The 22,500-nt window shown below is 45.6% G+C and overlaps 1 protein-coding gene across 1 annotated transcript in view; it reads left to right on the top strand.

Moving 5' to 3' along the window:
* The first annotated feature begins 7,974 nt into the window (after positions 1-7,974).
* htr2cl1 (5-hydroxytryptamine (serotonin) receptor 2C, G protein-coupled-like 1) overlaps positions 7,975-22,500 on the top strand; it is a 69,987-nt gene continuing 55,461 nt past the window's right edge. The window contains exon 1 of the mRNA XM_035520063.2: positions 7,975-8,087. The gene's annotated coding sequence lies outside the window, so the exon portion shown is untranslated. The remainder of the gene's footprint in view (positions 8,088-22,500) is intronic.

Here is a 22,500-nt window from a genome sequence, read left to right as displayed (position 1 = left end):
CATGGATTCACTTGCTCTGTCTCTCTCAGTAAATTCACTAGTGCTAAATTAAGGACTAAGGCATGCACCGGACACTACAGTATTTGGGGTCAGTTTACCGTTGTAGATGTTAATTTGAACAGTGCTGACTTCGCTGTTCAGCCACAGACCCTCTGTCACACAACACCTCTCTGCATAATTTGTTTGTCAATTACGAAGCCCCAGAGATTCCTGCTTCAGCTCTGGAGTCGCTGCTCTGCAGCTGATTTCATTCTCCAGGCTCCAGATGCTTTTCTGAGCTGTGTGGACAATCAATGATAAGCACCAGGGAGTGCTCATGCTAACAGCCAGGAGCTCCAAGCTTCGTCTGATGCAGCCGACCATGCAAGCAAACAATGGTATGTGTCTCTCTGTGTGTGTGTGTGTGTGTGTGTGTGTGTGTGTGTGTGTGTGTGTGTGTGTGTGTGTGTTTGTTTTAATGAGAACAATTACTTAGAAGACGCTGGCCCTCTTTTACCACTGGTGGATGCTCATCCTTTAGAGTAGCACTTGTGCCCACCTCAAAGAGGCTCCTCACACCAGGCTTCTCCTGGACCTAGCACCTCAAACAGGCTCCTCACACCAGGCTTCTCCTGGACCTAGGATCTCAAACAGGCTCCTCACACCAGGCTTCTCCTGGACCTAGCACCTCAAACAGGCTCCTCACACCAGGCTTCTCCTGGACCTAGCACCTCAAACAGGCTCCTCACACCAGGCTTCTCCTGGACCTAGCATCTCAAACAGGCTCCTCACACCAGGCTTCTCCTGGACCTAGCACCTCAAACAGGCTCCTCACACCAGGCTTCTCCTGGACCTAGCACCTCAAACAGGCTCCTCACACCTGGCTTCTCCTGGACCTAGCATCTCAAACAGGCTCCTCACACCTGGCTTCTCCTGGACCTAGCACCTCAAATAGGCTCCTCACACCTGGCTTCTCCTGGACCTAGCACCTCAAATAGGCTCCTCACACCTGGCTTCTCCTGGACCTAGCACCTCAAACAGGCTCCTCACACCTGGCTTCTCCTGGACCTAGCACCTCAAACAGGCTCCTCACACCTGGCTTCTCCTGGACCTAGCACCTCAAACAGGCTCCTCACACCTGGCACCTGGCTTCTCCTGGACCTAGCACCTCCCATGAGATGGTTGCCCATCCTGTTATTCATGCCCATGCCATGCAGGGAACACATTGCATTGGGGGAGGGCATTCTGTGGTTCTATCTGAACATAAACACATCTGGATCAGAGGAAAATGTTAACGTGAAAAAAGACAACTCATCAGACCATATTATTTCCTCCATTTCTCCAAGGTCCAGGTTTTCAGTTCCTTATATGTCTTGGGGTGTTGCCTTAGGTACCTTCCTACAGCTTTCTGAAGCTCTCCATATACAGTGTTTGGATCACTGATGTGTGTACTGATTGAGTGTTTATTTGTGGTGTAGTAGGTTTCTTGGTTTTGGCAGCTGGTGCTGTGAAGCACCCATCATTTTGACCATGTTTGAGGTATGTTGTCATGAGTTTCAAGACAGTTCTCTTTGACAAACTAAATAATTGTGCAGACTCTGTGACCAGTTATTATACACATGCATTTCAGAGGCAGACCTGCTCACAAGTTGCCTCATTATACTTGAAAATGCTTTTTCATATGGTGATTAGCCAAGCCGACAGCATGAAACCAAACAATTAGATGCGTGCAATACATATGTGAATTATATTTAGATATAATAAGACTTTAAAGCCGTGGCTTAGCTTAATGATAGATCATTGATCGTTCTGTACCAGAATCCGATGACGATATGGGTTTTTGCTGCCCACTGACCCCGTGTTTACTCTGGGCAGCAGAAGAGTCGCTGCTTCCCCGTGTGTGAAACAGCTTGTGCTTATTACCTTAATTGAGTTCCACTGCAGTAGATGTTCCATCAGGCCACAGTGTAATTTGTAAACACAGACTCTGCGATAGGGACAGAAAAAAACAGCGGAGTGAAAATTCAATTCCGATCACAGTTTCTCGGACAGCATATATTTTCCCACTACAGGCGCCACATGATATGTCTGTAGGGCATGTCATGGCGGCAAGATCATCTGATTTTCCCTCTGTTCCCAAACTCAAAATGGATCAAATTTATCTTTAACATCTTTCCCCATTACTCCTGAATGATGCAATAATTTTGTCTGATGACAAAAAAAACCCCAAACATTTCTTTTAGCTAATTTGATTAAGGTTTTATATGAGTGCGTGTGTATATGTGAGTGTGGGTGTGAATGTAGGTGGGCGCAAGTTTGTCTGTGTGTGTCCTTCTGTGGGCATCTGTATTTGTGCTCTTACCATTCATTTTCCCGAGCTGTGTGTTTAGATGCTACAGATATAAGTACCATGAGAAACCCCAGGAGTGTTTGACAGGAGCCGCCACTTCTTTACTGCAGCGTGCCCTTTCGTACTGACCTTTTCCACTGAGAGAAAAAGAAAGCGATTCTATTCAGACCTTCTGTCAATACATCTTATTAACCATGCAGACAACTTTACCGAGATCGTGCGGAACTCCCATGTGCTCTTCAAACCTATCCTCAGCTGACGCATACGGGGAGCCAGAAACATGGGGAGATCCTGATGCAGGCAGCCCGGCCAGCCATGCACGCTGATATGTGGACAGGGTAAATGAGACATGCGAACGTTTGTTGCAAAACAAAAAAGCTGTTTGCATGGTTTATGTGCATTTGCAAGAAAAATTCAGAACTCTTTTGAATGCCCCAACTGGCATCTGAAGTGTGATCTGATCATCTACTAGGTCCTGACAGTAAATACATCACACTGATGAGCTTCTAATGCTGGTGTGGTTTGAACAAACCAGACCAATGATGGCAAAATGGATGTGAACCTTTTAGAAGATGTGAAAAAAGTATCTTTGCAGAGTTCCAGTTGATTCGGGTATGGTACATTTTACAACAGAATTCCATTGCAAAATGTGCAATATATGGAGCTTAGAAGGAAGGTTTCTGAAGCGAATAAGATTGGAATGGGTTAGGAAAGGATTTCTGGACTTGTGTCTCCTTCAGTATACAGTCAAGCAGATGGTTTGCAAATCAAAGAAATTCAGCACTGTTGTTCTACACCACTGGGTGTCCTACAGAGATGCCTGCACATCTACGCCTCTGAAACCCTACAGAGATGCCTGCACATCTACGCCTCTGAACCCCTACAGAGATGCCTGCACATCTACGCCTCTGAAACCCTACAGAGATGCCTGCACATCTATGCCTCTGAAACCCATACAGAGAGCCCTGCACATCTACGCCTCTGAAACCCTACAGAGATCCCTGCACAGCTATGCCTCTGAAACCCTACAGAGATTCCTGCATAGCTATGCCTGTGAAACCCCCACAGAGATCCCTGTTCAGCTACGCCTCTGAAACCCCTACAGAGATCCTTACACAGCTACACCTCTGAAACCCCTAGAGATCCCTGCACATCTATGCCTCTGAAACCCCTACAGAGATCCTTGCAACAGCTACGCCTCTGAAACCTCACACAAGTAGCACAGATGAATGACAGCTGAGGATCTGCTAGATCTCTGGAGCATAATATAACCTGTGTTCATTAGTTTACAAGGAGAAAAACACTGCATTATTCAACGGGAGGTTACCAGAGAGGAAGCCATTTCTCTTCAGAGGGAAAACAATACCACGCATCTCAACTTTACTAAAGGCCATTTGGATTCTCCGAATCACTACTGAAGCGATGTTCTGGTGTGCAGATAACACAGAAGCTGAAACTTTTGGTAAATGCAGACAGCATATACTGGAGACATTACATAGCCTGTAAAACATGAAGCCTGATACAGTGAGCATAATAGTGTTTTGCTGCCCAAGGGCCTGGATGGTTTGCAATCATTGAGAGACCAATGAATTCCAAGCTGTATGAGGAAATTCTACAGCAGAATGTAAGAGCACGTGTGTGTGTGATCTAAACCTCAAAAGAAGCTGAGTCATGCAGCATGATGGCAGTCCAAAACACAGCAGTAAGTCAACAGCAGAGGGGCTGAAACAGAAGACATTCTGAGTCCTGACTTCAGTCCTGTTGAAATACTGTGGTATGATCTGAAGCAGACCGGTCATGCAAGACATGCTGAAAAGATGCATAAACTAAAACAGAAGGTTTAGAGTAAAATACTGCAACACTGTAGCGTCGGACTGTTCAGCATACCTCTTCCAGTCATTACTTTGATTGTTTTACCAGTTGTTCAGTAAATAAATGACAATGTAAAATGGCATGTGGTGGTTGTTAAATAAGAGTGTCTAAATTAGGATAAATTCACATTTTGGATGCCATGCCTGCAAACCTTAGGGTTCACAAATTGTACTGTAAAGTTGTTCAACTGGGTTTTTTTTTTTGGTTTTTTTTAAGACGTTTGAGTGTCTTATTTCACTGTTTGACATGGTAGCATCCTGAAGGAAGGAAGCATTGTATTTTTGAAGCTAGGATAACCGTAGAGTACATACATTTGTTTGTGTGTGCCTACATGTGCGCATGTGTGAAATGGACATTACGTGAAACAGGGTGCCGTCTCCCAAAAACATTGCATTGCTAAGATCAGTTGAATAAAAGAGTGTTCAGTGCAATACTTAATCTACCACTTAAATATGGTCTTTGTTTTGTGATGCTTTTGGAAAACCCTGCCCAGTTCATTTAGCTTTAGGAATAATACATGAATACTGGACCAAAAAAAGCCAGTAAGGTGCTAATGAGTGCTAGTGAGGTTTAAATCCTGATTCTCAGTTTAACTGTTAACCCTGTATTGACATGCCATTTCCCCATGTTATGGACATACACATAACCTACCTATGTAGATACTTATACGCTAGCATCGTCTCTGATAGTGTCTTGGTCTAATTATACACTGACCACTTATGCACTTTATTAGGAACATTAGAAACACCTTGTAGGTGCACAGTTAAAAACTGTAGCCCATGCGTTGGGAGGCTGTTTCTCCAACTTTTCATCGATGGTCAGTTTTTTTAACAACCGGACGGTTGTAGGCAGGACATTTTTGGCCAGCAGGCAGTCCTCAACCCAGCAGTGACACGCACATGTGTAAATCCTCTGAAATATTCCAACCAGTGCAACACTGATTACCACACCACTGCCATGTGAGTGTCAAGCCCTGGTTATCCGTGATGAGAATGCCTGGGGAAAAAGCCCTGGTTATCCGTGGCCCTGCGGTTAGAATACAACAGTCTGAGTCTACAGTCTGATATTGTACAGCTATAACATATACATTTAAGATAGGTGTAGTGACACACACACACAAACACACACTCTATATATAGAACGTGAAAGAAAATGGGGGTAAACAAACAGTCTCCAACTGAAGTTTAATGACGTATGAATGTGAAACACATAAACAAAAGGACATATGCAATACCACCACCATCTAACAGAGATTGGCGGGATGGGAGCATTATCACTGTTTGTATGTGTATGTATACTATACTCTGTATAGTGTGAATAATATATCCTTTTATTCAGACTCAGTATTTTGCTCATCTGCGCTGAGAATGATGATGTTAGTTCATCATGGGATTTGTTGGAGCCTCCATCTTACGTTCCACTCTTCCAGCGCAAACTCCCCTATCACTGGGATGGAGTTAGATTCTACCCAAACTAAAAAGGCCTGGCATCCTTCTAAAAAGCCCCTAAAATTTGCATACACCAGCGCACGTTCTACCCTGGGCAATAGGCTACTAACATGGCCCCCAACAGTTCTATCAGTATTGTAAAGAACCAAACTATGACAACGCAACAGGCATAGTTGATGTTCATATTGGACAAGATCCCATACAAGCTGTTAATTTGCTCTGCATATTTCACTCTGGACAGTTTCTCAAACCTTAAACAATACTGAGAAGGCTTCGCTCAGCCTTTGACACTGAAAAGACTGGAAGTTCCAACTTTTATTGGCAACGCATGCCCAACATCGTTTTTGTATGAGAGCTGAAAAATCCCTGATGTGGGCTCAAACATATATGGTTGAATGCCTTTAATGCACTTTCTGTTGTAGAGATCAAAGCAAGAGCCTAGTATATGTTATACTATATAACCTTAGTTATTAGCAAGCTCCAAGTAACTAGCTAACATAGACCCTGCTAATTTAACCTAGATGTTCATTTTATTTAGTGCATGTGTCCCATTCAAAGAAATAGCTTGTATTTCATATAAACGTACAATATAAGATGTATGTCTGTCAATCCCTTTGTGAGGCAAATTTCTAATATTCATTAACAAGAAAACTCAAGTTAACTAGCTAACCTAGCTAGTTTGGTTGGTTGGATTCACTCTACAACCTGCTAACTCGCTCCTTCTAGAGAACTACCACAGAAATGGAAATGGTTGTCATTTGACAAGATGTTTCATCAATCTGTTTGAAAACTGAAATATCCTCAAGTATAAGCTCAAACGTGTATAGTTGTATGCCTAAATGCTGCATGGTTTAAATGTACTTTGTATTGCCGCGTGTCTCATACAAAGAAATGCCTGTATTGTCATATAAATCTACAATATAAGACGTATCTTTGTCAATCTCTTTGTTGGGTATTTTCTAAATTAGATTTTATCAACAAGACATAACTCAGAAGCAAACTAGTTCGGTTGCTTATTTCCAATCTATAGCTATCCAATCTAGGTATATAGGTAGCTAACCTGCTCCTTCTGCCCAACATTAGCTACTCCACCACTGAAGTGGGAACGTTTGACAAGACATCTGGTCAATCTGTTACTCAGTTTTGTTTGAGACCTGAAATATCATCCAATGCAGGCTCAAACATATGAAGCTAGATGACTAAAACACTCCATGGTTCACCTCACACATGGAAACTGATTTTGACCTGTTGATACTGTGTGCCATCATGGTGCCTAGTCATAAACTGGCTGATCAGAGCAGAGCAGTTATTTGAAAAACTGAAAAAAGGTGGTAAAAAAGAAAACATTCATTCTGGTGCCAAATTATAGAGCTGTAAATCTGAATATGGTCATTTATCGTCACAAGTTCCTTTGAACACTCTTGCTCTGTCTGTGTGTGTGTGTGTGTGTGTGTGTGTGTGTGTGTGTGTGTGTGTGTGTGTGTGTGTGTGTGTGTGTGTGTGTGTGAGAGAGAGAACTTATAAGGTAATATATGTAGGACTATTACCACTGTGAAGCATAATCTAGAAGTTTGGAGTATCGGTCTTGTCAGAAATCTACTGACCGTTTTTGTCAGCCCTCTTTAACCTCTCCCTGATCTGAGGGAAATAGTCCTGAGACTTGTCTCACAAATTACATGTCACTAACGAGAGAAAACCTCCAGAGGTCTGAGCCTCAGTCATTCTTTAACACTCTGCTCTCAGCGCTGGGTCGATGCCAAGATTCCTGCTGTACTCACGCCATATAAACGCTAATCGTATTCTGCATCACCTTGGACCGCAGGCACAAGCAGTCTGGTTCTGAACGCTTCTGCTCGCAGTGAATTCACAGAACAAAACATACCCGCATCTTCATTTAGGCTTTACGTATGTGGGCTGCATAGACTTTGAAAGCGTCTACGCTACAACTCGCACAGGGAGGGAGGAAAGCAAAGTGTTGGTGCACGATTCAACTTGGGTTAGCGAAGCACAGCTCCTCCAGATGCGCTCACTAAGTCCCTGACCAGAACAGTCGGAGTAAGGTGGCTCATGCACTTCACGCTTAACATTTACGGCTGATTTTACAAATACGCTGTTAATACGCGGTATGAGTTAGCGCATGACCAGAAACGCATATTTATTATAGTTGCGTTACCTTTCTTTCACCGCCCTTGGTCCTGCGACACGAAATTAAGCAGAACGGGCACCGCTCCGTGGCGCGCTCGCCGTGCATGCGGCTGGTTGGGAGCGATGCGGGCAGTGACGTCGCTGAGCGAGCGCGACTCTCCAGCGTCCTGCCGCGAGCTCTCATCGTGCAGGAATTCGTGAATGAAAGACGTGAAATGCGAGCGGCTGAACCAAGGCGACGCAACGTGAAGGCAACTTAGGGGGTGAAAAGTGAGACGGCGGTTCCTTCATGGGTGAGTTCGTTTATTTCACATCCAGCACCGGGGTGAAATGCACTTTACGTGGTTTTTGCGCGCTATTCCATATGATTATACGGGTGTGACGGATGTGGCGTATCTCCTTTTATCCTCATTACCACCTGCCAATTATTGATCTGCTGTCATATCAGATATTGCATCCTTACGTACTTTGTGCGCTCCCGGAGGAGAAAGGGCATGCTCCGGACTCACTGGGAGTAAGTAATGTTAATGGGGCAAATAATACAAATATTTGAAGCAGTAGGGCTGTTAATCGTACTAAACAATAGGGTGGTAGTGTCGAAAATCAATTTTAAAACGTTTGAACCCAAAGACATAATATACGATCATTTCTTTCGTAATTTGCAGAATGTGTATAAATAAGGTAACATACGTTATTTATTCGTTTCATCATTCAGTGTTTCATTAGGCATTTTTGTTCACACGTTAAAACAAAGTCTGTCAAAATTAATCTAGAAGATGATTATTAGCTAATATTCACCAAATTTCACTTCTTCCCGTCTTGGCAAAACGTCACTTGGTGACTTACAGCTGCTCCGCTGCGGAATAGTCAGTGCTTCTAATTGCCACAGTTTGAAATACATTGCACTTTTATGCGCGTCATGGTAATTAACGAATGGCAATTACTCGATTTTTTAATTAGTTGAGACTAGCTTATTAAATAGGATATTTGGACCAAAATGCATTTTGTCCTACCGATATAAAAACATTCTCTTCAGTGTCACACCGAGATTTGTGATGCACTCGACTTTGCTCTACAGGGTCGTAGGTGCGACATCCTCCGTGCGCTCGGTATTTAAACATCCTACGTTGTGCCGAGGTGACAGAGCCTCCCAATACTGGTCCGTCCACTTGTTAGGCAGCTACGTGTGCTGGGAGCAGTCGGGTTTGAGATTAATTGATTAATTGCACGTTCCTCTGACGATTTAATGAAATGAAACAATTTTAGGGTGTAGGTGTGCTGCCAGCAATCCTCTGCTACAGATACAGAGATTATGTTCTACATGCTGACATTTTGAGTTGTCATTCAGTGAGGTACATAAATATGTATAATTTACGTGCGTGGGAGAGAAAGAGCGCGCGCACGCACGCGAGAGAGAGAGAGAGAGAGAGAGAGAGAGAGAGAGAGAGAGAGATAATGATGATGATAATGATGATGATGATATTATTGGGTTAATGGTATATAGTTTGATGTTACTGAAGTATACCAGTGCGGATTTGCGCATGATGGCGGTTTTTACACCACGTAAGGGACAGATCTGGGATCAGCCCGTTTTCTCTGCCTGGCTGTTTGTTCTCGTGATTGGGATTAATCGGAATTAGAGGAGTGGAGTTCATCGCCATGTTGTGCAATTAAATGATATTTCCTGGCAAAACCTTACCGACTTTATTTATATATCTTTTAAATCTCATTTTGAGAAATTAAACCAAATAAAACCTTATCCTCTTTTATCAGGGGCCAAAGCCATGTGCTTAGATGTGCATTTGTATGTGTAATAGTGGTCCCATCAGGCAGTTAAAATTATAAGGTCAGACGAAATCCCATGTTAATCCTGGCTCATGTGTAGTTTTCACAGTCCAGTATTTGACAACACACACACACACACTGCTCTCTATTTTTGTGTGTGTGTGGGTGGATGAGTGGGTATGTGTGGGTGGGTGGATGAGTGGGTATGTGTGGGTGGGTGAGTGGGTATGTGTGGGTGGGTGGATGAGTGGGTATGTGTGGGTGGGTGAGTGGGTATGTGTGGGTGGGTGGATGAGTGGGTATGTGTGGGTGGGTGAGTGGGTATGTGTGGGTGGGTGGATGAGTGGGTATGTGTGGGTGGGTGAGTGGGTATGTGTGGGAGGGTGGGTGAGTTGGTATGCGTGGGTGGGTTAGTTGGTATGCGTGGGTGGGTGAGTGGGTATGTGTGGGAGGGTGGATGAGTGGGTATGTGTGGGTGGGTGAGTGGGTATGTGTGGGAGGGTGGATGAGTGGGTATGTGTGGGTGGGTGAGTGGGTATGTGTGGGAGGGTGGGTGAGTTGGTATGCATGGGAGGGAGAGTGTGTTGGTATTTGTGGGAGGGTGGATGAGTGGGTATGTGTGGGTGGGTGAGTGGGTATGTGTGGGAGGGTGGGTTAGTTGGTATGCGTGGGTGGGTGAGTGGGTATGTGTGGGAGGGTGGGTGAGTGGTATGTGTGGGAGGGAGAGTGTGTTGGTATTTGTGGGAGGGTGGATGAGTGGGTATGTGTGGGTGGGTGAGTGGGTATGTGTGGGAGGGTGGGTGAGTTGGTATGCGTGGGTGGGTGAGTGGGTATGTGTGGGAGGGTGGGTGAGTGGTATGTGTGGGAGGGAGAGTGTGTTGGTATTTGTGGGAGGGTGGGTGAGTGGTATGCGTGGGTGGGTGAGTGGGTATGTGTGGGAGGGTGGGTGAGTGGTATGTGTGGGAGGGAGAGTGTGTTGGTATTTGTGGGAGGGTGGGTGAGTGGTATGCGTGGGTGGGTGAGTGGGTATGTGTGGGAGGGTGGGGGAGTGGTATGTGTGGAAGGGAGGGTGTTGTCAGATATTGGATTTTGGAATGGAGGGAGAGCATTGTGCCGCACACCTCTCTCTTTGTAGTACTGTCTTCTAGGACCAATTCTACTTCAACATCTCGTGAATCTTCATCACTCTTGAATTTATCATGGAAGTTCTGCACATTGTCAGTGTAGAAATTGCCATTTATGGTAGCACTTCTGTTCGAGCGCTGCATCGGGGCAAAACCCTCGTAATGTGTTTCTTCTGGTTTGCCTCCTTAAACGGAGCAGGGGGACTGTGCTGTGTACTTAAAGCCTTGACTCTCTGCTGTTTTTTATGTATAAATATTAATGAGTTGCTTTGTGGAGGAATTCAAGCTTGTCAGTATCGCTTAGGAGGACGTGCCCTCAGTGGTCCATCAGTACTGACTTTACCCACCCAGACCTACTCACTGCTGTGAATAAATGGTGCCATAAAAATCTCTTTTTTTTTGGAACGCCAACACTGCTTGTTCGGTTTGAGTTTCCGTATATGCGCTTGTCTCTGTGTGTGTCATTGTGTGTGCGTGTGTGTGTGTAACTGTGTTCACGCACATGTTTGCATGTGTGTGTGAGATTGCTGTAATAAAAGTGGACAGATGGCTGAATCAGATGCCTCTCATCTTACACGGGTACCTCCACTGCTGACGCCTCTTTGATTTCTCCCCTGCCTCCTGCAGCAAGCAAACGTGGCTCCTCCATTCAGACCGAAACAAGTCAGCTCGGGCAGAAGCTGTTTAACGTGAAACATGCGTTCAAGCAGGCTTTTAACCGTCTCAATTATTTATTTAAGAGAGCAGTTCCGGGCGGTGCCGGCCACGTGTGGGGTGATCGATATGGAGCGTTATGAGCCGGATGAGTCTGCAGTCAAGATGGGTTGAAACCTTCAATAAAGCGTCACAGAGCGGTTTCATTTGTATTTGGGCTTTGGCGCTGCTTTGAAAAGCCAAATCTGCAGGGGAAACTCCTCAGACTCCTCCATCACTTGCTGTCTTTCTTCAAACATACGCGCGCGCACACCCACAGAAACACTGAGGAATGCACTGACTTTGTTGGCATAAGTAGGCATTTGTGTACCAAGGAGCACTCTCCTTCTCTCTCTCTCTCTCTCTCTCTCTCTCTCTCTCTCTCTCTCCTTCTCTCTGTCTATCTCTCTTTATTCTCTCTATTTCTCTCACTCTCACTCCCCTACTCCCCCTTGCTTTCCCTATCAGTTCCTGTCTGCTTGCCTCCCACAGCCTGACAGCTCCTTCCACCCTTCTAATCCAGCGCAGAGGTGCAGCGAGGCTCCGGAACGCCGACCCCTCTGGGGAGTGGAGAACACGTATATGCATGGGGCTTAAAGCCAGACACGTTTCCAAGGCAGGACATTTTGAACAGGAGGGCTGGAGTGTGCATCAGTCCGGCACCAGTCCGGCCTGACGCCCTCTTCACAACCGTGTCGTACCACACGTGGCGCAGGAGCAAGCAGCACGTTTATTCACTTTGTGACCCCCCAGTCTCACTGCTTTTATTCCTGACCACCCATTTCCTCTTCCCATTCCCTGTAGCCAAACCCATTTCCATGTGTCCTCCACCCACACCATCACCGTGTGGTTTATATATAGCGCTTGTTCGCCTATCAGCCTTAATCAACTCTGAGTCCACACATTTTTCTATATCAAATGCGCGTGCACACAGCAGACCACCCACTGAGTGAGAAGGTAATGGGTTTGAAGGCAAGTTTGCCGTTTGCCGCTGGTATGAGGTACCAACCTGCAGCGGGGAGCACACCTGCCATAAAAGAAACATCCAAAACAACAACACAGATGATTGCTGCTGCTGTTGTAGAACATCTGGAACACCCATAAGTGTCATCCATAGACATCTAGAACATCCAGAATCTGATAGAGTGCTGGAGAACTTTAGTACCTTCAGGCTTCTGGCCCTGCTCTGCAGCCCTGTCACTGGGTCTCCACTGGAATGTCTTTGGGGAGGTACCAGAGCGTGACGTTCCACCCACTTCAGAACAGGGAGGAGGGGCTTTGGTGCAACCTTTGACAGCTATAGTACCAAGGGGGCAGAAGCAATTATAAACCTGGTACCCGCACACACAGAAAAAGAGTCCAATGTCAGCCTTTGTGTATGTTCGTGTGTGTGTGTGTGTGTGTGTTGTAACGCTTGGAATTAGTCCTATTTAGGTTACTCCAGCCCGGATGAGCAGAGAGCTTTAGAGGGCCGGTAGAAGGAAACCTGTGAAGCACGTGAAGGAGACGCGAGTCAGACTCACTCAGGTTTGCAGTAATCTTGCTGGTTTATTCGCTATGTGACATGGGCTCGTTCTTGGAGTATTGTGGGCAGTTCATACATGAACTGTAGAAGCATCCAAAGCTCATAACGCCTTACTAAAGAGGTAGATAATGACAAAAGAACAGCTGGGTCCAGTAAGGTCCGTCATGTACCGTACAAAACCAAAAGCCTCGCAGAGGCTTGCACACGCCTTTTACGTAAACGTAACTTAAAGGGACAGTACACAAATTACTTACCGTTAAAGTGCGCGTTGCTGTTTTGTCTGTAAAGGTGTAGGATCTATGCTATCCTGCAGTCCTAAAGGTTTTGTGATTTTCTTGGCTAAACCACACAGATTTAATTCATTAGACAATGAGACAGCAGTGTGCTGTAACTAGCAGGAGTCTAAGGGCACCTCAGTCTGACGGCATCCTGCACTGCAACTCCATGCCTTTGACAAGGATTCTCTCTCTCTCTCTCGCTCTCTCTCTCTCTCTCTCTCTCTCTCTCTCTCTCTCTCTCTCTCTCTCTCTCTCCCTCTCTCTCTCTAGCTCGCTCTCTATCTTTATTTTTATCTGTCTCTCAGTCACTCCCACACACATACATGCAATCATTCCACATTAAAGAAAAGTAAATGTTTAATGAATGATTTGCTTCATCTTCTACTTTGCAGTCTAGCCACTCTGGACTGGCAATGACAGCATAATATATCACATTTACAATCATTTTAAAGCTCATAATAATATGTAATGGAACATCAATTCAGACTGCTGTGCTGTGGGTTTAGTGCATGAGTCACACCGAGTTTGGCACGTGCCCCCTGCCGTTTCACGTCTAACCCGGAGCATTCCCGCTTTGCTCTTAGCAACGTTCCGTAAAAATGTTTCCAAGAACTTCCTGTAAATATTCAAGAAGGCGTCAAAGGTTGCCGACCTGACATTCCTGGTGAGCGTGCTCTCTGCCGGGCGTTGCAGGAGCTGTACAGATGTTCGGATGGAAAAATGGAAAGTGTTCACATCCCTGTGTGACCTTGAGCGGGGGGGTTGAAGGTATTAATAACCATATGCTGGGGTCTCATTCCTCTGAGTGTGTTATATGGGACATGATCTCATCTCTTGCAGGACACCTGTGCCCATCTGAAATACTGATTTGCTTTGTACTACAACATGGCTTAATTGCCCTCGACATTCTTGCAGTCTACTGTGTATTTACGACTTAATGGATTTATAGGCCAGTTGTAAATGCAGTAGACCATTTGAAGGCATGTTTCATCAATACCCACAGAAGTAGGTGGGATTTAAACCCATGTGTGACAGGGGTTTAAAGCATCGGAAAGGTCGGAATATTGACCGATAAGGGAAGAAGGTGTGCGTATGAGCGTGCGTGTCCAAATAACATCCACATTCTTACACAGCCAGTGTACTGGACTGTGTCCTTCTCGCTCTCAGTGCTGACCTGCTGACCCGACTGGCCACTTCTGCTCGTCCTTTAACGATACGTGTGTTTTTGATTCAGCGGCAGCCGGAGACAGCCCTCCTGGCTCCACCCTTGACTTTCTTTTTAAAGTCGGCCACACTTTACTGTGCAGTGCCTGCGCCACTCTGCAGTACCACAGTGCCACGCAGAACCGCTGAGCTTTTGTGTCAGCGATAACTGGTCATTTCACACTGGTGCCGGGACGGTCAATTCATCAGGTGTAAAACGGACAGCGACCACAAAGGGCTGGGGTATGGAGGTGGACCAGGTGGGCCTAGCGTTTGTGGGCTGTGACGAAAGCTAGCTCATTCACAATGGGCGGAAGACGGAGTAGCGCTCCTGGATCCGCTTTGCTGATTCAGTCTGTAGCCCCACTGCCAGCGCAGTTCGGCTTCTCCGACTGCAGAAATCACGTCATTAAGGAACATTAGAAATTCTAGAGACCAACTTAGAAGTGCTTTTAATTAAGCTTAAAATGGTTTAAAGATGCCTCGGCACACAACCTGTTCCTGGACTCTTTCCCCAGGGTAGAGAACGCATAATTAGCCATATCAAAGCCATTAACTGCATAATGGCAATAATATTTGGAAAATTAACTGAAGGGTACTATTTAAGAAATGGTGCTTGCTGTTTATTTTGGGATCTGTGTGTTTGTTTGGTGGAGATTTTGTTTGTGTGTGTGTGTGTGTGTGTGTGTGTGTGTGTGTGTGTGTGCGTCTCTGTCTATGTGTGTGTGTGTGTGTGTGTGCGTCCGTGTGTCTATTGAGGACTGGGAGTTGGCAGCGTTGGCAGCAGGGCACCTTGGGTAAAATCCGAGTCCTTGGAAGTTTACATGAGAAACCCCGAAGTGTTGCGTGTGACAGCAGCAGAGAGTGGGTGTCACTCCACCTTGCGAACGTTTGGCTGATTTACAGGTGCCCGAGCAGGGAGACGTGAGAGAGCTGCACATTCGTTATCACTCCAAGGACCTGCATTTCCATTATCTTCTCGTTCTGTCCTCTGGCGCATTCCCACCCCTGACACCATCAAACTGTCCTCCTTGTCCTTCCACTTCACACAGGCTCTGGTGTTCCAGCCTCCCCCCACAGGATAAGCAGGCATTATGGTGTCATCCTGTGTCTGGAAGCAGCGGGGCTCCGCTGCTCTCTCTGGGGTTGTGGATCAGCCAGCGACATGTAGAGCGAGCTGTTACAAACACCCCACCCCGGTGCCCTCTGTGACATCACCAGCAGACCTTGCCTGGAATGAAGTGGCTGGCATTATGAGCTTCGGCTTTGTTGAGTGTGTCATCGGGACGCAGACGTTCCGGAATGCTGGAATTAGCATTGTCACGGGCAATCTCGTCGCGTCTTTTGGATTTTTCAGTATGATGAAAGGGTGTGTCTAAATCCATGTTGGCGAGAGAAAGAGAAAGAATGAAAGCTCAGTAGATCTGCCAGTCTTTACTGAAATTACTGAAGAAAAAAGGTCATTCCTTTGTCTGTACTGATTGTAAATCAGCACCACTCCTGCTGTTTCCCTGTTGCAGATGCTCACTCATAATGGCTTCATAATGGAGGTCTTTAGTATGTCCCACTAAGCTGAAGCCTTTGTGTGATATTACTGCTGCTCATAATCTGAAGAACGTTCCAGGCATCTCCTAGGGCGGCCTCAGTGATAATGGCCCCCACATCCCCCTCTTCTCCTCTTCTCATCTCCCTGTCCGTCTTTAAATGGAGTTCCGCAGTGGTCTGCTTGCCTGTCTCTTACCTTGGACAACCTGAACGGGATTTTTTTCACCTCCAAATCTACAGGTTATATGGGGGAAAAAACAATGTAATAATGAACAGAAAACTCAAAAGCAGGGAGAGGGTTCATGGCGTATTTAAGAGACTGATGATATCGTACAGGTTAAGGGTGGGAATGCTTCCCTCCCCACGGCCCGCTGCGTCCCAGCCCCCTCCGACAACATCCTCCCAAATTCCCCAATTAAGGAGAGGAGACTGAGAGCAAATGCACCATGGCGCTGCCTCCAGGGCCGTGGTGGTGGGCAGAGGCGCTCATATTTCTGAACATTTGGATCCAAATCTACGGAAGCTTTGGAAAAAGTGCAGAAGCTTTGCATTAAGAGTGCGGCGCTCCTGTCTTCTCCTGAGCCTCCCCTTACTCCGGTGTTTACGTGCCTGAAATAACATCTGTTTGTCTCCGTGCTCTCCATCTACCCTGTACTTTGTGCCGCTGCTGTAATATTCAGATGCATAATTCTGTAAACAGATGTAGTTTGTAGGTGTGTGTGCGTTCTGGTTTCGAGTGGAATGTGGCTGCTGCAAGCCCCCTCCCCTCCACCTCTTTCTCTCCTTCTCGCCCTCCCTCGTTCTCTCTCTCAGGCTGAAACGCGTTTAATGCGGATTCCAGCCATCTGCCATCCCGCTTGATTACTCGTTCATTCTCTCTCTTCTCCTCTATTTCTGTCTGTCTTCCTTTATTCTTTTCTCCTCCAACTCTCCTCCCCCCTTTACCCCCCATCACCTCCCCTCTTCTCTGACCCCCTAACTGTGAGAGTGTAGCGATGAGGGTCATGTGAATGTCGCAGTCTCGCAGCAATCACTGTACCGCACAGTGCCCATCGCAGCCGTCTCACTCTGCCTGCCTGTCTGTCTCTCCGTCCCATGACTCACAGCCACACGCTCCTTCACCTTGCTCACACCTTGATGACACCCATCGGTCTTGTCACAAACATGCGCTTGCTATCCCACAGAGAATTGTGGGAAATGTAGTTCAAAGGCAATCCATTGCGAGGGCTTTTTCTTTTGCATGCTGAAAAAGGAGGAGCCACCTTAACGCTTGGAGGCTGAAGGAGGCAGGGACCTCCCTTGGAGGTTGCAGGGGGAGGTTGCCATCCTCTCTAAAGTGTCCCAGTCTCACACAGCGCACACCTTGGACTGTGGATCATCACAGTCAGCAGTGTGAAATAATATGTGAAAAGGTTTTTAAAAAAAATTAAAATTGGCTGAACACCAACCAAAAATTCCCACACTATGCTGGGCTTCAGTAAGTTGGGACTCTCTGTGTGAAGTCCTTTGCAGACATATGCAGACATAAAATCATTGAAAAGTTCTTTTAATATTACATTTCAAGGTTAAGCTATTCATCTTTTTGAAGACTGTGGTGCTTTTAAGCTGAACCTGGGTGATTGGAGGGCTGATGATTGCAGGTAAATGTGAATACGATGTCTGAGAAAAGAATCATGAAGCCACTCGGTAGGAAGACAGCAAAAGGAGCGATGGGTACAATCGCTATAGACTTGTTTTACGACATAAATTAGACATTGCTTGGTAGGTCAGCGAAAAGGTTCTGGTATGTTTTTGTGTGTGTGCATTGCGTGCATGTGTGTGTGTGTGTGTGTGCTTTTGCGGAGAAGAGAGAAACTCTAGATGGGTGGTTGACTGTGGACAGAACATTAGCATATTTTCAGGAACTCAAGTTCAGCTCAAGTGGTCTTTTTCAAAAACCTTGACAGCGAAATCTAAGTCATACGTCTAGATGTCATACCTCCGGCCATCACGCCGGTTTGCTTTTTCTTGGATGTTTTGTTTTCTCATGCAGAGATTACACCCAGCACCTGTCCAGTAGAGCCCCTGTGCAAAATTGCCAGTGATGGTATAGCTTATGCCCCAATTAGACTTAATCATCAGTGTGTCTGGGAACTGCAAGTAGAGGCAATAAATCTGCTTCCACTAACATCACACCCACCCCACCCCCTACCCCGAACAAATATTAAGAATCTTATAAGCTGGGATGAGATGCATCCATGGACTGTAGATCAGACGTCCCAAAGACATTTAAACCCGAAGCACACCTGTTGTAGTAATGACCGTGGTTCCTCAACTCCCCTATTCTGACTGTGTAATTGTATGCAATAGTATGGGTTTGGGGAATTCTTGGAGAGTGTAATGTTGGGAGCAAATGTGATCCATTCCACAATTAACACGGAAGTACTATACTTGCTATTATTTTTACCAAAGTTCCCAAAACCTGACCATTAGGAAAATTCAGCGTTGGTTCCTGTGATGTTCCAAATTCTAAAATTCATCTAACTGCATGATTACTTGAGACATGTTGACAGTCATTGTGAATTCAGCCTCAGTGTGAACAGTGCAAAGGCTAGAGGGATCAGAGACGAGCTAATCTCAGGGATGAAACGGGACAGACAGGGAAGGTGAAGATTGTGGCAGGGGATTGTGGATGATGGAGTAAACAGGTCTTATCAGTCTGGCTTTAACACTCCCCAGGAGATCGTTGTCTGGGCTCTTTGAAGCACTGCCACTGACAAGTCAGTCTGACCTAACGAGATGACGGAAGGGCTAATCGTAGTGTCAGTTAGTGTATACTCAGCAGTCCTTCACCGCTGCTTCTCCTTCACGCCGAAAGTCCGGTTGTGACAGAAATTCTGCTGTCCCGAGATCCTGGAACACCGGGCGTGTTCTCTTTGGCTCAAAGCCCAAATGATAACGTCGGTTCCCTGTCCACGTATACACGTTATATTGCACTAGGTCTTAACATGTTCTAATAGACATGATTTGGCTAATTGACAGTCCAAGTCTGGTCACGGACTAAATCCGTGCATTAGATGGAGGTAACTGCCCAGATGGGTGTCAACACCTTGTCACCGAATCCCCCAGTGAGGCTAGAGTGAGGTGGATCCGCTAGACTCAGGTGAGAGGTCAGACTGCAGTCAGCATTCTCCTCCAGAAGGAGACCAGGTTGTCTGAGAGGTATGATCAGGTGCTAACTTTTGTCTTAATATATATCTGCGTCTCAGGAGGAGTAAAATGGTGCATTCTTACTTTGAAGCCAGTGTTGTGATGTGAACGGAGAGGGTTTGAATTTGCAAACCGTCGATAGGTAAAATATTTTTGAGTACCTGTCTGAATCTTCTCTTTATCCAGCTATATTCACATTTGATCCTAAGTAAATTACAGCAGGTTGCAGGTGAAATTTGGTAGCGAGACCGGATAATTGTGTGGTCATTGAGGTCGTTTGCTTGAATTCATTACTGGCCAAAAACATGTTTATAGCGCTCTTGTTCCTTTGAGAATACGGGGCCCTTCCTCCTGGACGTTCTCATCCCTCAATCCTATGTAGACCAATCAAAATACATATAAAAAATCACTGGACAGCCTACAAGACATAATTTCAAACATACAATGCAGTGAATGGGAAAATGAAGAGTACTGATTTAGTGCATATAGAAGGCTACACAGTACTGATTTAGTGCATATAGAAGGCTACACAGTACTGATTTAGTGCATATAGAAGGCTACACAGTACTGATTTAGTACATATAGAAGGCTACACAGTACTGATTTAGTGCATATAGAAGGCTACACAGTACTGATTTAGTACATATAGAAGGCTACACAGTACTGATTTAGTGCATATAGAAGGCTACACAGTACTGATTTAGTACATATAGAAGGCTACACAGTACTGATTTAGTACATATAGAAGGCTACACAGTACTGATTTAGTGCATATAGAAGGCTACACAGTACTGATTTAGTGCATATAGAAGGCTACACAGTACTGATTTAGTGCATATAGAAGGCTACACAGTACTGATTTAGTACATATAGAAGGCTACACAGTACTGATTTAGTGCATATAGAAGGCTACACAGTACTGATTTAGTACATATAGAAGGCTACACAGTACTGATTTAGTACATATAGAAGGCTACACAGTACTGATTTAGTGCATATAGAAGGCTACACAGTACTGATTTAGTACATATACAAGGCTACACAGTACTGATTTAGTGCATGTAGAAGGCTACACAGTACTGATTTAGTGCATATAGAAGGCTACACAGTACTGATTTAGTACATATAGAAGGCTACACAGTACTGATTTAGTGCATATAGAAGGCTACACAGTACTGATTTAGTACATATACAAGGCTACACAGTACTGATTTAGTGCATGTAGAAGGCTACACAGTACTGATTTAGTGCATATAGAAGGCTACACAGTACTGATTTAGTGCATATAGAAGGCTACACAGTACTGATTTAGTGCATATAGAAGGCTACAAAGTGCTGATTTTACTGTTTTACTGTTGAATGTTTTTCACCTGCGCTCTTGTCCAAATGTCTGAATTTCTGCTGCAACGGTGCGTCTGCTGGCGTGGGGCTGAACTCTCACTGCACCTCTTTCAGTGTCAGCCTGTGGTTTACAACATGGTCAACCTTCAGTCTCTACTGATGCATTTGGTCTTTGACTCTGTGCTCGTCCTCCTCCAGGTCTACCTCTTCATCCTCCTACCCCTCGTCCTCCTCCAGGTCTACCTCTTCATCCTCCTACCCCTCGTCCTCCTCCAGGCCTACCTCTACCTCTTCATCCTCCTACCCCTCGTCCTCCTCCAGGCCTACCTCTACCTCTTCATCCTCCTACCCCTCGTCCTCCTCCAGGCCTACCTCTACCTCTTCATCCTCCTACCCCTCGTCCTCCTCCAGGTCTACCTCTACCTCTTCATCCTCCTACCCCTCGTCCTGCTCCAGGTCTACCTCTTCATCCTCCTACCCCTCATCCTCCTCCAGGCCTACCTCTACCTCTTCATCCTCCTACCCCTCGTCCTCCTCCAGGCCTACCTCTACCTCTTCATCCTCCTACCCCTCGTCCTCCTCCAGGTCTACCTCTTCATCCTCCTACCCCTCGTCCTCCTCCATGTCTACCTCTACCTCTTCATCCTCCTACCCCTCGTCCTCCTCCAGGTCTACCTCTACCTCTTCATCCTCCTACCCCTCGTCCTCCTCCAGGCCTACCTCTACCTCTTCATCCTCCTACCCCTCGTCCTCCTCCAGGTCTACCTCTACCTCTTCATCCTCCTACCCCTCGTCCTCCTCCAGGTCTACCTCTTCATCCTCCTACCCCTCGTCCTCCTCCAGGTCTACCTCTACCTCTTCATCCTCCTACCCCTCGTCCTGCTCCAGGTCTACCTCTACCTCTTCATCCTCCTACCCCTCGTCCTCCTCCAGGTCTACCTCTTCATCCTCCTACCCCTCGTCCTCCTCCAGGTCTACCTCTACCTCTTCATCCTCCTACCCCTCGTCCTCCTCCAGGTCTACCTCTACCTCTTCCCCTGGCCTCCAGCTCTTGACAAAACTCTTATGGGTGTTTTCATGGAAAACACTATTTTATAACGAGGGTTACACTTGTTCCTGTGGCCTTGAACCTCTTTGAAGAGAGACACGGATGGTGTACTACGGTAAGGGCGGTATTAGGGAGATTTTCCTTGCTACTTTCGCCCTTGGCTTGCTCACTGGGGAGCTTGAACTTGGACATTTGTAAAGCTGCTTTGTGAAATCTGTTGTAAAAAGCACTATGTAAATAAATTTGATTTGATTTATTTGGTATTACCTAAACCTATAGCAGTAAAGTATTTCCTTTACAAGCTGTCATTTATTCATTAGCAATTCAATAATAGTAACATGCTTGTTTTAGTCAATAAAACAAAACGTATTATGTTCCTCATGGCAGAATTGGAAAATATTTGTGCTTATGTTTTCTGTGCCTAGACAATTGACATTTAGTGAAATAAAACTTTTAATGAAAATAAATAGAAAATATGTACTGCAGAAATGGGCACTTAAACTTTTTAAAATAAAATATGCCTTACTGTTATATGTGTGTGTGTGTGTGTGTGTGTATGTGTGTGTGTCTGTGTGTGTGTGTGTTAGATTAGATTTCTGTGTCTAATGTGGAGAAATGTGTTTAGTGTTTTGTTAAAACTGTGAGGCTGAGAGTGTGTTTATAGCTGTGCAGCTCTGAGCCTAGGTTTAGCTCCTTGTGGGTTAGGTTTCACTGACTGTTTTTTTTTAATTACATTGTGTAAGCAATCAGAAAACACTGTAAGGAGATTCTAAATTGTTAATGGCTTGTTGGGTGGCTCATATCTTTTTCTAGGTATGAACCGATTTTAGAATATTTGTATCACTGTGGAAATCTGCTGATTTTGCTCTGCTTGAAGGCAGCCTGCAGACAATTTGTGTATTCCTGTGGACAGAGGAGATAGGTGTATGTGTGTGTGTGCTTGTGTGTTGTTATGTGTCTATGTGTGTGTGCGCA

This window comes from Electrophorus electricus, chromosome 13 (assembly GCF_041902795.1).
Source record: "Electrophorus electricus isolate QZ-2024a chromosome 13, ASM4190279v1, whole genome shotgun sequence".
Taxonomy (NCBI): Eukaryota; Metazoa; Chordata; class Actinopteri; order Gymnotiformes; family Gymnotidae; genus Electrophorus; species Electrophorus electricus.
Note: the sequence above shows the minus strand (reverse complement) of the source record. Positions and strands in the feature narration are given on the sequence as shown.